Source organism: Thalassophryne amazonica, chromosome 11 (assembly GCF_902500255.1).
Source record: "Thalassophryne amazonica chromosome 11, fThaAma1.1, whole genome shotgun sequence".
In the NCBI taxonomy this organism is placed as follows: Eukaryota; Metazoa; Chordata; class Actinopteri; order Batrachoidiformes; family Batrachoididae; genus Thalassophryne; species Thalassophryne amazonica.
In genome coordinates this window covers 49439573-49451775 of record NC_047113.1, presented here as the reverse complement: position 1 = coordinate 49451775, position 12203 = coordinate 49439573, and the positions used below count along the sequence as shown (strand labels likewise).

At 37.7% G+C, this 12203-nt stretch overlaps 1 long non-coding RNA gene across 1 annotated transcript in view; it reads left to right on the top strand.

Moving 5' to 3' along the window:
• LOC117520247 overlaps positions 1–11630 on the top strand; it is a 57207-nt gene extending 45577 nt beyond the window's left edge. Inside the window, exons 2-3 of the long non-coding RNA XR_004563583.1 lie at positions 4979–5043; positions 11504–11630. This is a non-coding gene — a long non-coding RNA (uncharacterized LOC117520247). The remainder of the gene's footprint in view (positions 1–4978; positions 5044–11503) is intronic.
• Positions 11631–12203: the final 573 nt, after the last annotated feature.

Here is a 12203-nt window from a genome sequence, read left to right as displayed (position 1 = left end):
TTGTAAACCCCTTGAATTAAAGCTGAAAGTCTACAGACCAAGCACATCTTGATTGCTTCATTTTAACTACACTGTAATGTGTACAGGGGCTAAATGACAAAAACGGTGTCACTGTCGAGCTAATTATAGGCTTGACCCTATCAGGTTAGTGAACACAGTATGTGCTGCAATAGCCATCCTTTCAAAAGTAAATGATTTGTACTTAAATCTGCTTGTGATATTTCGCTTCTCTCAACATTCAGTACAAATGATCATTTTCTGGCTGCATGGCCACTCTACTTGCAAAAAGTGACAACATCTAGGTGTGCAACTACATGCATATTGTGCTTGCAAGTGTTGCGGTGCGAGGTCTATGGAGTACAGTACGTCATGTCTGGCAAATGCCACCTTGTAAGCCTGTGGATGCATCAACCATAAACTAAGCCTAAGTTTGCACGTGCTTGGCAAGACACTGACCTGAGGGCAGAGGTTTGCTGAGCCATGTGACTTTATTGGGAAAATTAGTGTAAGTGGTGTGAGGAGTAGGTGGGTGGGGAAGTTGTTTGGAGCAGGGTTGGGAAACTGACAGGACAATTTACTAACTGGCCCCAGGGACACGTTTCACAGTTATGTTGCGGCTATTGATGAACTGCTCCCTGCAGTAATCATGATATTAAACATCAACACAGTTAAAATTACTCTGTGAAGAAATTTTGACCAGCGTCTGGCATTGTGACAAAGTGCTAGCAATCCAGAAGTAGACAAACATGGTGCTATCACTGCTGCAGCTTTGCATAGGTCCTTGACAACATCCAAACACTGCAATTTCATTTTGCATGACCTGAATCATTACACAAAATGCAGGTATTTTAGGTAGGCTGAAATTGTTTTATTATTTTTAACACAGTAATTGCAAGGCAAATGGTCTTAATTGTAACCCCGGCCTCTGAAATAAACAGGACTGAAAAATGAAAGTGGTAATTATGGTTTCCCTGGGCCTGATGTGGGATATGTGAAGCTGCTGCCAAGTGCGTTTTTATGTCACTGTTTCAAGCTCCTGCCCAATATAGACACACTGAATCACTCATCAGAACACATGCCTTAATGGAGGACAGTTCAAACATTCTGTCCAATACAGGACAGAGATGCTGAATCCAGCCAGCCTTCATTTCTTCCTCATTGGAATGTTCCATACGCTGTACCATCCACAACTACTCTGCCCGTAAGGCTGTGATGAATAGCGGAAAAACTGGATTTGACAAATAATATCTATCAGTGCTTCTTTCCCCCAAGAAACAGTTAGTTATGGGCGCAACCAGACAAAACACACAAATGTCATAATAACACACAGGAAGGCTTTGAAATATGCAAAATGACTGTGATATGAATTTGGCATCAGTGCCAGAGCGCAGTGAGAGCCAAACCCAGCAGAACGGGCATTAGTCTCACTTGAGTTAACTGTCTTTAATTTGTGTCTTTTTTGTGTATATTTAAACTGTAATAAAACCCTCTCATGTGATTACATTGTCCAGTTATTGTGCCAGTAGGTGGTTTATTATCATTATTATGTCCAACAAGGACATAATAAATTCATCAGCGTTTATTTATTTGTCTCTGTCTGCATGTTAGCAAGATTCCATCAATGCTACTGCACAGATTTTGATTAAATTTTCACTACAGATAAATATTAGACCAAGCAAGACTCCATTAAATTTTGGAGGTGATCCAGATCCGGATTGAGATTCAGGATCAAGTTTAACTTTATATAGGCTTTGAAGGATTACCTTTAGCAGGATTACGTCAAAGCTACTGCATGGATTCTCACCGAATTTTTGCCACAGATAGATATTAGGCCATGGAACACTACAGTAAATTTTGGAGGTGATCCACATCCAGATCTGGATCCAGATTCTGGATCAAGTTTCACTTTATATAGGCTTTGAAGGATTACGTCAAAACTACTTCACGTATTCTCACCTGATTTGCACCACAGATAGATATTAGTCCATGGAAGACTCCACTGAATTTTGGAGGTGATCCTGATTTGGATTGGCGGACATCAGAAATCTCAGATGGCTCCTGTTGTTATTATTAATTTTGATTGAATCCAGTGCTCCAGCATTGTCTCATCCAAATGCTTCAAAAGTGTAGACATTTGAATGCACAGTTGGATGAGAAGGTAATGAATGTTCCATAGCTGGTGAGGCTGTGACTGTCTTGATTCCATGACAGCAGTAAAGGTATCACTTGGGGTGGGCTCAGCACCAGAAGATTACCAGTTCGATTACACGTTAGACAGGAAAATCACTAAGGTCCCATGGGCAAGGTTTTTAAATCCCCAAATTGCTCCTCTGTCTTTGTATGTGTGTGTGATTGGGTGAACGTAAGGCATCATTATATCGGCTGAAAAAGCAATATAGAAATGTAGTCCATTTAGCACTTACTTTTTTGCATGGACTTGGGTTTTGCTGCCTCAGCTTGGCGTCCTCTTGTTGGATACCCCTACCAGGTGCTCGCTGGAGCCATTTTGCTGCTCTGCCAATGTTATGTTTGGCTGCAAAGAACTGAAGTACTGGCAGCTCTCAAACCCTCAAACCCATGCTCACACACAATACTCTGAGAGGTCCAAACCTGTCACATCCCTGGGAGTAATGATTTAGGGATCAAACTGGGCTTTAATTTGGCTGCTGTCTCTTTCAAGCTGTTTATGGACGATTTGACGACTAAAGCCTACACACAGAGAGATGGTAAACAACTGGATATGAAACATTCACAGCACCACTTTTCTAATAAGACATGCTTTGTACATTCATCACAAATGGATATAGTAGTTATGGCTGATAAATTATTTACTCTACAATTTAGAATTAGTCATCCCTTGGTGTCCAGTCTTAAGTGTAAGTTTGAAGGCCTGTACTGCATCTTTACCAGTATTAACATCTGCAGATCAAAACACACTGTGTGACTATCCAGAGCAATGTAACACAATGAGCAACATGCTTGTATAACAATAATAAAAATCTAGGTAAAAGGACAAATACTTTATATAATTCATAGTGTATATTCATGTTTTTGATCACTGTGGATGTTTGGTCACTTTCTAATATGCTATCAGATTTGTGGTAGCAGCTGTGAGTATTGTTAATGAGTAGTGACAGATTTTCCACTTTACAATCAAAAAGACTGTAGCCGCGAATGAAAATAACATGTTTCTTAATGAATTTCAGTCTGGATGCTTGGCAGGATGCTTTCACACAGAAATTGGCAACACAGTCTATTGAAAGGGACTTTTTGATTAAATAAAGAAGGATGAAAGTTATATGAGGAGATGGAATTTAAATGCAGAATTTATTACAGCCTTGAGGTCCAAAAGATTATCTTAACAGCAGTCTCTTCAGAACATTAACAAAGGGTTAGCAGAAATACTTGTGCAGTGGTCCCAAAGGACCATTCAACTTTTATTCATTAGATTTGAGAGAAAGCAATTAAACTGGTAAGTGTTTATAAGATATTGCAATGGTATCTGACTTGTAAGCACGCCACTGGGGAATGTCATAATGTCATAAAAACTATCACTGACTTCAGCACTATCAACCTGTTTTTGGGACATCTCATACAATCCCAAATCAAAAAAAGGTGGGATGGCATGGAAAATGCTAATTAAAGTAAACAAATAAATCAATAAATCACAGTGATTCATACACTTACTTTGACTTCTATTTGAGTATAAATCCAAGATATTTCATGCTTTGTGTGGTCAACTTCATTTCATTTAATATACATCTATTCCTGCATTTCAGGCTTGCAACACATACAGATAAAAAAATTAACATTAAAATGGGGCAGTTTAATGCAAAAATAAGATAAAAAAAAAAAGATGTTATTTCAAACAGTTGACGTCAACTAGGTGATTGCAATCATGATTGGTACAAACAGAGTATCCACGAAAGGCTGAGTCTTTGGGGAGCAAAGATGATCTCCAGTTTGTCAACAAATATGTCCAAAATTTTTGAAATCTTTAAAAACAATGTTCATCAAATAAAGATGGGAAGGGATTTGCATATATCTCCTTCCACTGTGCATAATACCATAAAAATGGTTCAAGGAATCTGGAGGAATTTCAGTGTGTAATGGGCAAGGACACAAGCTTAAACTGAGTACACGTGCTCTCTGATATCTTAGACGGCATCAAGGACCATTGTTCATCAATATCTGATATAACCACATAAGCCAAGGATTATTTTGGGAAACCTTTGTCAAGCATGGCAATAAATTACATTCACAAATGCCACTTAAGAAAAACTTCACTGCGCAAAAAGATGATGTTTTTACCTTGTTCAGATTGACTTCTCTGGTCTTGGAGGAATATGTTCCAGGCCATAAATGAATGGTGCATATTTACAAATGAAACAAAGATGGCTACACAAAATATGAAATATCTTCGATTTATAAGGTCAGCAATGAAATACAATTCAGAGTAAATGTATCAATCACTGCAGGTTTTTAATTTGCATTTCCATTGATTCTAACATTTTTTTCTGATTTAGGGTTATACTTTTTGATACAGTAGCAATGTATAAATTTGAATAATGCTGTGGAGCTAGCTAAGCGGCGGCCATTTTAGATGTATTGTTTTTTAGCAAAAGGAATGCATAAGTGATAATGAATATTGCATTTTGGCAAATTCGAGGAATTATCTCGAGCAGCCTTTTGTTATAACCCCCCCCCCACACACACACACATTTTCACACAGGTAATCACACAGCTGTGCAAACATACTCTTGGATGCACAAAGGAGGGATTGCAGATCCCCAAAATGAGGACAAGGTTTGTCCTATCACAGTATTTTAATGAGCAACATACATGAGTGAGGATGTAGGCATTTTGAACTTTACTGTTGGTTCCTGAACTCATTGGTGGAACAATGAAAATGGGTCATTATTTTGCTTTCCCTCTTATTTCTACCATTAACCTGCATTCTGCCTTTATCTCTACACAGCTCCTACGTGGCCTCCACTGATGTTGAAGTAAATTGAAGGATGAACAGCATCTTGGATGAAAAATGTAAGAGGCAGCTGGCTAAACATCTCCTGTGGGCACTTCTGCTTGGTCAGACCATATAAAACAACTGTAATGACAGGTCTGGAATCAGCTCAACCATCAACATCACCCTCACAGTTAATAAGTTGTGACTAGCCAGAAAGTAACATAATTTTCACCGCCAACCTTACAACACTCTCAGTGTGAGACTACGTTCAAGTTTGCCCTGAATATTGCAGGAGTGATAATGATAATAATGTGAAATTATGTTGTATTTGGAATACACATTTGTATGCAAGAGAATATGCACATATATGCATGTATAGTTGTGGACATAAATTTACATACACCTTAGCTAAATACATTCAAACTGAAGTTTCCCTGATTGCATGTGTTTCATTTGATCAAACAATATGTGTTTAAAGTCAGTTAGAATGTCTCCCTCATTTCCATATAATGTTAATTAAAAATATAACACAAACATATGAGCATGTGTTCTTTATAATTTGCAGTTGTTGGATTAATTCCTATAAGGGCCTATTGTCTTACGTACAGTTTGTACATGTTCAAATCAAATCAAATCAAATCATCATTTGTTCATGTTGTGTCAAATCAATGAATATTTGTAGATCACCTTCTGTGCATTTACAGGTATTAATGAGGCAAATTTAACGCCATAGGAAGTTAGCTTTGAGTTAGCGTGCACGCTAACTGACTCTAGAGGTGTTATCAGGTTCCAAAAACAGTGTTTTCAGTTTTTGAAGTGTTTATTTCTCGCTATCTTTTACATATTCTAATCCAATCATGTGAGATTTCAGACCATAAAAACATCGCGTTGATGGTGACCAAAATATTAGATTATTTCACATTTGATGTATTACTCCCACAACCTGACTGCGTTTGCTACGCAGATGTCAATAATGGTGCTGTCAGCTGAGAGCGAGACAAACTAGTGCAGCGACGACAATGCTGAAATGCGTGGATTTAAGCTACCATACGAAAGTATTTATGTAGATTCTGATACAGAATTAGTGCAGCTGATGAGATGCAGAAATCTGGGTCTGCTCACATAATTTGCAGTTTGGCATGAAGACGCTGTTGCTACGGAAACCTTTGACGAGCCGACCACACCCTTTCACACATATTTGGAAAGTGTTTTTTTTTTTTAACAGAAAAATAAACCATGCAAACAATAGAACTGGATTACAATGGGAATAACCCCATTGTGTCTGATGATTTGCGGACATTAATGCTGGATTTTACGGTCACAAATTAAGTAAAATGGATATTTGCAACTGTAAGATCCACCATTAACATTTGCAAATCATTAGACACAACAGGGTTATTCCCTAAATATATGACACAGAGGTTATATTTACACATAAATGAAACAGTTTTGCAGCTAGCTACCAGCCTGTGATGTCACCATGCTAATGACAGTGAAATGTCTTGTAAATAAGTTCAGAGATGTTACTGGGCTCCACAAACAGTGTTTTCAGTTTTAGAAGGCCTTATTTCTCACTAGCTTTTACATAATATATGAGAAACATGCATATAAACACACAAAATGAAGTGGCGTTGGAGAGACTGGCCACTGACATCACGGTGCAGCTCTACTCTGACTGGCTCTCACACCCGCCACTCAAAAAAAAACAACAACAAAAAAAAAACTGAACAGATTAAAACAATGTGACTTTTTAAAATCTCTTAAAATACCTCTTTAAAAAGGTCAAGGTTAGCCATCTTTGAACTTGTCCAAGGTCTGTGTCCCAAGAATGTTTCCTGTAAATTTGAAGCCTCTGGCAGTATGCTAAGCACAGACAGACGGACAGACGGATGGACAGACAGATAGGCGGATGAAAAACCTTTGCAATACCCAATGCTCATATTTGATGGCCTTGGGTAATAAAAGCTAAAAGATAGATTTATTTCAGTTTTCTTAGTAATGTTAGATTTTCAGTGGGTCAGTAGTTTTTAATACACCAAGGTGAATGCCTCATTAAGCCACACTGAAGGTGCCAAAAGATTCCAGTAACTGAAATAATGAGTTTTAAAGGCTTTCTGAATTGGCATAATTGGACGTTACTGGGAACCTTTGCATATTTAAGATCCTACCTGAAGAACCAATGCTTATTAAATCTGATTAAGCCAAGAGATCCATGGTTCCTCGTTCAGAAACACTCTCTAAAACAGTCATGGTATCTCAAGCAACTAAACAGTCAATATTCCAAAAGACAAACTTGGGAGCGGCACAGACTTACAACATTAAGGAATAAGGACCAAATTAACACATACATTGAGAAAATTAAATTTTGCTTTTAAGGTCCACCAGAACCTCAAAATCACAATTGAGGAATTGATGCAGTTGGAGGCATCAGATAGAAATGTGACAGTATCCATGTTAAGAAAACACTCCATCACTGTGACCTAAAAGGCTGAAAACCATGGATGAAATATTAACATTATATATATATATATATATATATATATATATATATATATATATAAAAAGATAGAAAAAATTTACAGTTGGTCACCAGGAGAAAGGCAGAGGATTTTCTTAAAAAGAAGACCTGAAAGTTCAGCTACAATTTGCCAGAAGGTACATCTGAGATGCCAACCTAAATTTGATGTTTTGGTTAAGAAAATCCTCCTCTATACCACTTCATCTGAAGCTGTATACCTGGGATACAATGCAAAACATGCACTGTGCACAATTTCTCCATCACAGCCACAGAAGCCTAACTTCTGGTTGTTTTGGGTTGTCTTGGTGGCTTTCGTCACTCTTCTCCTTCTTGCACAGTCACTCAGTTTTTCAGAACTGTCAACTCTATGCAGATTTACCATAGAGTGCCATACTGTTTGTATTTCTTCATAATTGATGTAATAAAGTCCAAGACATATTCAATGACTTGGAAATGTTCATGTATCCATCCTCTGACTGATCTGAAGAAACTGGCAATAAAAACTGATTATTACAAGTATTATACCAATGTATTCCATTATTTATGCAACTCATCATCTTGGCTTTTAAATTTTACTTCTTTATACAACCCCAATTCAACTGAAGTTTGACACTGTCTATAATGTAAATAAAAACAGAATACAATGATTTGCAAATCCTCTTCAACCTATATTTAATTAAATACACCACAAAGACAAGATATTTAATGTTCAAACTGATAAACTTATTGTTTTTTTGTGCAAATATTTGCTCATTTTGAAATTTACAGGTATTATACTAAAGCATTCCCACTACTTATGCAACCATTCATCTTGGTTTTTATATTTTAAATTAATTTCTACGTCAAGTTGTAGAGATTTGCTTTCAGTTTACATTTAGGGAAGGTAATTTTAGAAATTTTTATTTTTTAATTTTTTTCTTTGTTTATTTTTGTATTTGAAATGAAATAAACAATCCAATACTTTTGGAGGGTACTATACCCTGGGTCCCTCCTCTGTACATGACCAAACCATCTCAATCTCACCTCTCTGACTTTGTCACCTGAGCTGTCCCTCTGATATGTTCATTCCTAATCCTGTCCATTCTCATCATTCCCAAAGAGAATCTCAATATCTTCAGTTCTGCCACCTCCAGCTCTGCCTCCTGACTTTTTGTTAGTGCCACCGTCTCTAAGCCGTTCAACATAGTAGCTGGTCTCACTGCTGTCTTGTAGACTTTCCCATTCACTCTTGCAGATATTCTTCGGTCACAAATCACTCATGCCACCTTTCTCCACCCAAGCCACGTCTGCCTGCACTCTCTTCTTCACCTCTCTACCACATTCTCCATTACGTTGTTCAGATTTACTTTGGACTTTGGATTTAAACTCATCGACTTTCACCATTTCTACTCCTTGTAACCGCACTATTCCAATGGGCTCCTTCTCATTCACATGTGTACTCAGTCTTGTGCCTACTGACTTTCATTCCCCTGCACTCCAGAGCATATCCAGACAAAACAATGGAATAAGAATATTAAAACACAATAAAAGCAGGATCTACACCAATGGAACGGCAAAACTAAAACAATTTGGCTGCTGCTGGGACAAAAGACCTCCTAAATTGTTCAATTAATCATTGAGGCATCATGAGCTGCTGAATGAAAAAGGATGGCTTTTAAAGACCAAATAATCTTAACTTGGTTCTCATTCTCTTTTCCAGAATGGACTTCAGTGAGTCCAGATTAATGTCAATACCACAGCCAGCTGTCTTGATCAGTTTGTTGATTCTGTTTTTAAACATCAATGCAGATGCTGATAGAATAGTTTGCTGATGGAGATTAGAAATGATACTTCTGTTGGTTTTGAAAACACACTTGTTTTCTATTACCTTGAGTTCACACATGGACTTAAATTATTTTTACTGAACTATGTTGGTTTGTAATTGATGTATTTATTTGGTGTTTTGATTGCATCTGTTCTGAAGGATATTTAAAGTTTCATAGTGGCTACAGTGGTGGGTACATCACCATAACACTGATGTTACTGTGGGTTCAATGAGTCTGTAGTATAACGTTAGAACAAATGCCTATGGATCAGACATCCTGGATGTGATTCTCCAGGAAAGTGTCACTTTTTACATGTTCATGACAAATGTAGTTTCCCCCAAAACCAGAGTTTCAAACTGGAAAGAAGTTTATTGGGGTTAGGATTTGGGCAGATTATGGTTAGTGGTTATGGTTAGGCAAACCTACATGGCTAAAAATTCAGACACACTGACAGCAGACTCATTAATATAGCTTCCTGATATACTGCATTGAGTAGAGACACCATATTCAGCCTTAATTACCTCAGCCAAGGACGTAATTAAATTTATCTGTTTGTTTGCCTCTTAGCAGGATATCTCAAAAAGTGATACATGAATTTCAATGAAATTTGGTAAGCAGATAGATAATATTCCATGAAATAAGTGATTCAATTTTGGAGGTGATCCAGATTATAATCTGGAACTGAGATCCAGAAGAATGTTTGGCACATAATAGCATTTAACTCAAAACATTATGCGAGTATGTTGACAAAATTTGATGAACAGAAGCATAATGCCCTAGAAAATGAGGGATTGTATTTCTAATTTGATTCAGAAGACATTTTAGATCCAGGATCGAGAAGATATTTTAAGTAATATGCACCCTTGGTGGAGGTATAATCTCCCTGAGTGCCTTCTACATTTTGTTTGTTTGTTCAAAAAAAAGAAAGAAAAATATCTTTTTAACTCTTGTTTTGCTTTGTTGTGTAGAGTACACTGAAATTTTCTGGCTGAGAGAGCTATATAAGTACATATGATAATGATGATGATGATGATTATTATTAACTACTTGGTTATGGTCCTGAGGTTCTGGTGGACCTAAAGTTTATGAAGTCCTATTTCCTACTTTGGGCTTCTGTCCTCAGTTATGTATGTATCCATAACTGTGTGTATGTGCATGAGAGCCATAGCATGTAAAGACTACATTTGGCACCACGCTCATATATATCAGTCCAACAGAAGTGCTTTGGCAGCAGACAAGAACATTCTGCAAGACTTTGGTTTTTCTGTTTCTTGTCACTTGAGGGTTGTTAAAAATGGATTTATTATGGGAATGCATCCCAAAATTAAATACAGAAAGTTAGAAGCAGCTCAGAGGTCCAGTGCTTTTGCATTGCTGTACAGCACTTGAGCCAGATTTCTTGTCATTCTCAGTAGTACCTATAAAGCGATGATGGGGCAGTACTGTTGAACTGTGCAGTGGAGCATGTACTGCAACGGTAGCATCCCATCTTGTTTAATGGCTGAGTTTTCTTGGTGAATTCTGGTGTTCCTGAGGAATATGTTCTGGATCCTACTCTGTTCAATGCTTGCAGAGACTGGGTGTTGTGTAGGATTGTCGAGTACAGTGGCTTTGGCACATTTGTCATTGAGGAATGTTTTGCTGACCTTGGACTAATGGATGGTGGAAGGATAAGATCCTTACATTCAGTAACTTCCTGGACTTGGCCATCGAGTCAAACTTGTAGATGGATGCATTCACTTCGGCAGTGATATCTATACCTCTGGGTCCTTGATCTTTCAGATTATAATATACCTGTTAAAATCTTCTCGAGTCATGAGGTGTTTGGCGATGCCAATACTTTGCAGGAGAATGAAAGTCCAAGGGCCCTTGTACTTATTGTCTAACTTTATTCTTGTGAGAGTTGGAAACTCTCCAGTGATCTACACTGGAATAAAGGAAACATGACTTCAATATATATTGTGTTTCAGTATTATTGTATTTCTTTCTTGTGTTTCTCAATTAGAACACAAGAACATTGTTTTTGGACACATTCAAATCATGGAAGTCCAATAATTTTTTTTTTCAGTGTGAGGTGATGAGATATCTTTGGCCGTAGGTCTCTTTGGAGGTTCCTTTGGTTTTGTTTGAATGCCTTTGTGTCAAATGAATTGTGACTTACATTGTGTGGGAGTGTCAACTATGACATTATGACCATGTGGTGTAATTCTCCAGCATGATCCAGCATTCCAGTGGCTCAGTGTTGAGGACTCAGCAAATGGAAAAGACCAATGGGACACCCATGTTTCACCTGAGAAACTTCATAGCACAAAGATCGCTACCTTCAGGAGGTGGGATGGACCCGTCACCTGCCAGGATGATGTCACAGACTAGACCTGACCTGAACAGAGGTTGATGGATTGAAGCCAGTTGACAACCATAACTGAACCAAGCCTTCTGTTGTTTAAGTGCGCAAGTTCATGACGACAGATAATCACAGGTCACATGGTTTAACAAGAAGACTTTTGCTCTGCTTTTGATATGATGAAAACAAATTGTACTGGAAGCATAGCATGGATGTCATGATGGTCTCACTACAGTTAGTGAGCTTGTTACCGGGGCATCTGTACCTCTTCCTCCTTACATTCAAAGACAGCTCATCTCGTGTTGATCAAAATCATCATTACACAGATTTATACATGAGACACGTCTGAGATCTAGTACTTCTGAACAAAGTAAATCTTCTGAAGATTTGATTATACATACTTTTAAACTCTTTGACAGGAACTGTCTGTACTTGGTGTCTTGGATGGCTGCTACATTAAGGAGCATTAAATAAATGAAAACAAAATGAAGGAATCTGTCATTACCATAATGCTTAGGTATGAAGCAATGAATCCAGTGAGGTAATCTTGATCTTGACTGTGTAACAAAC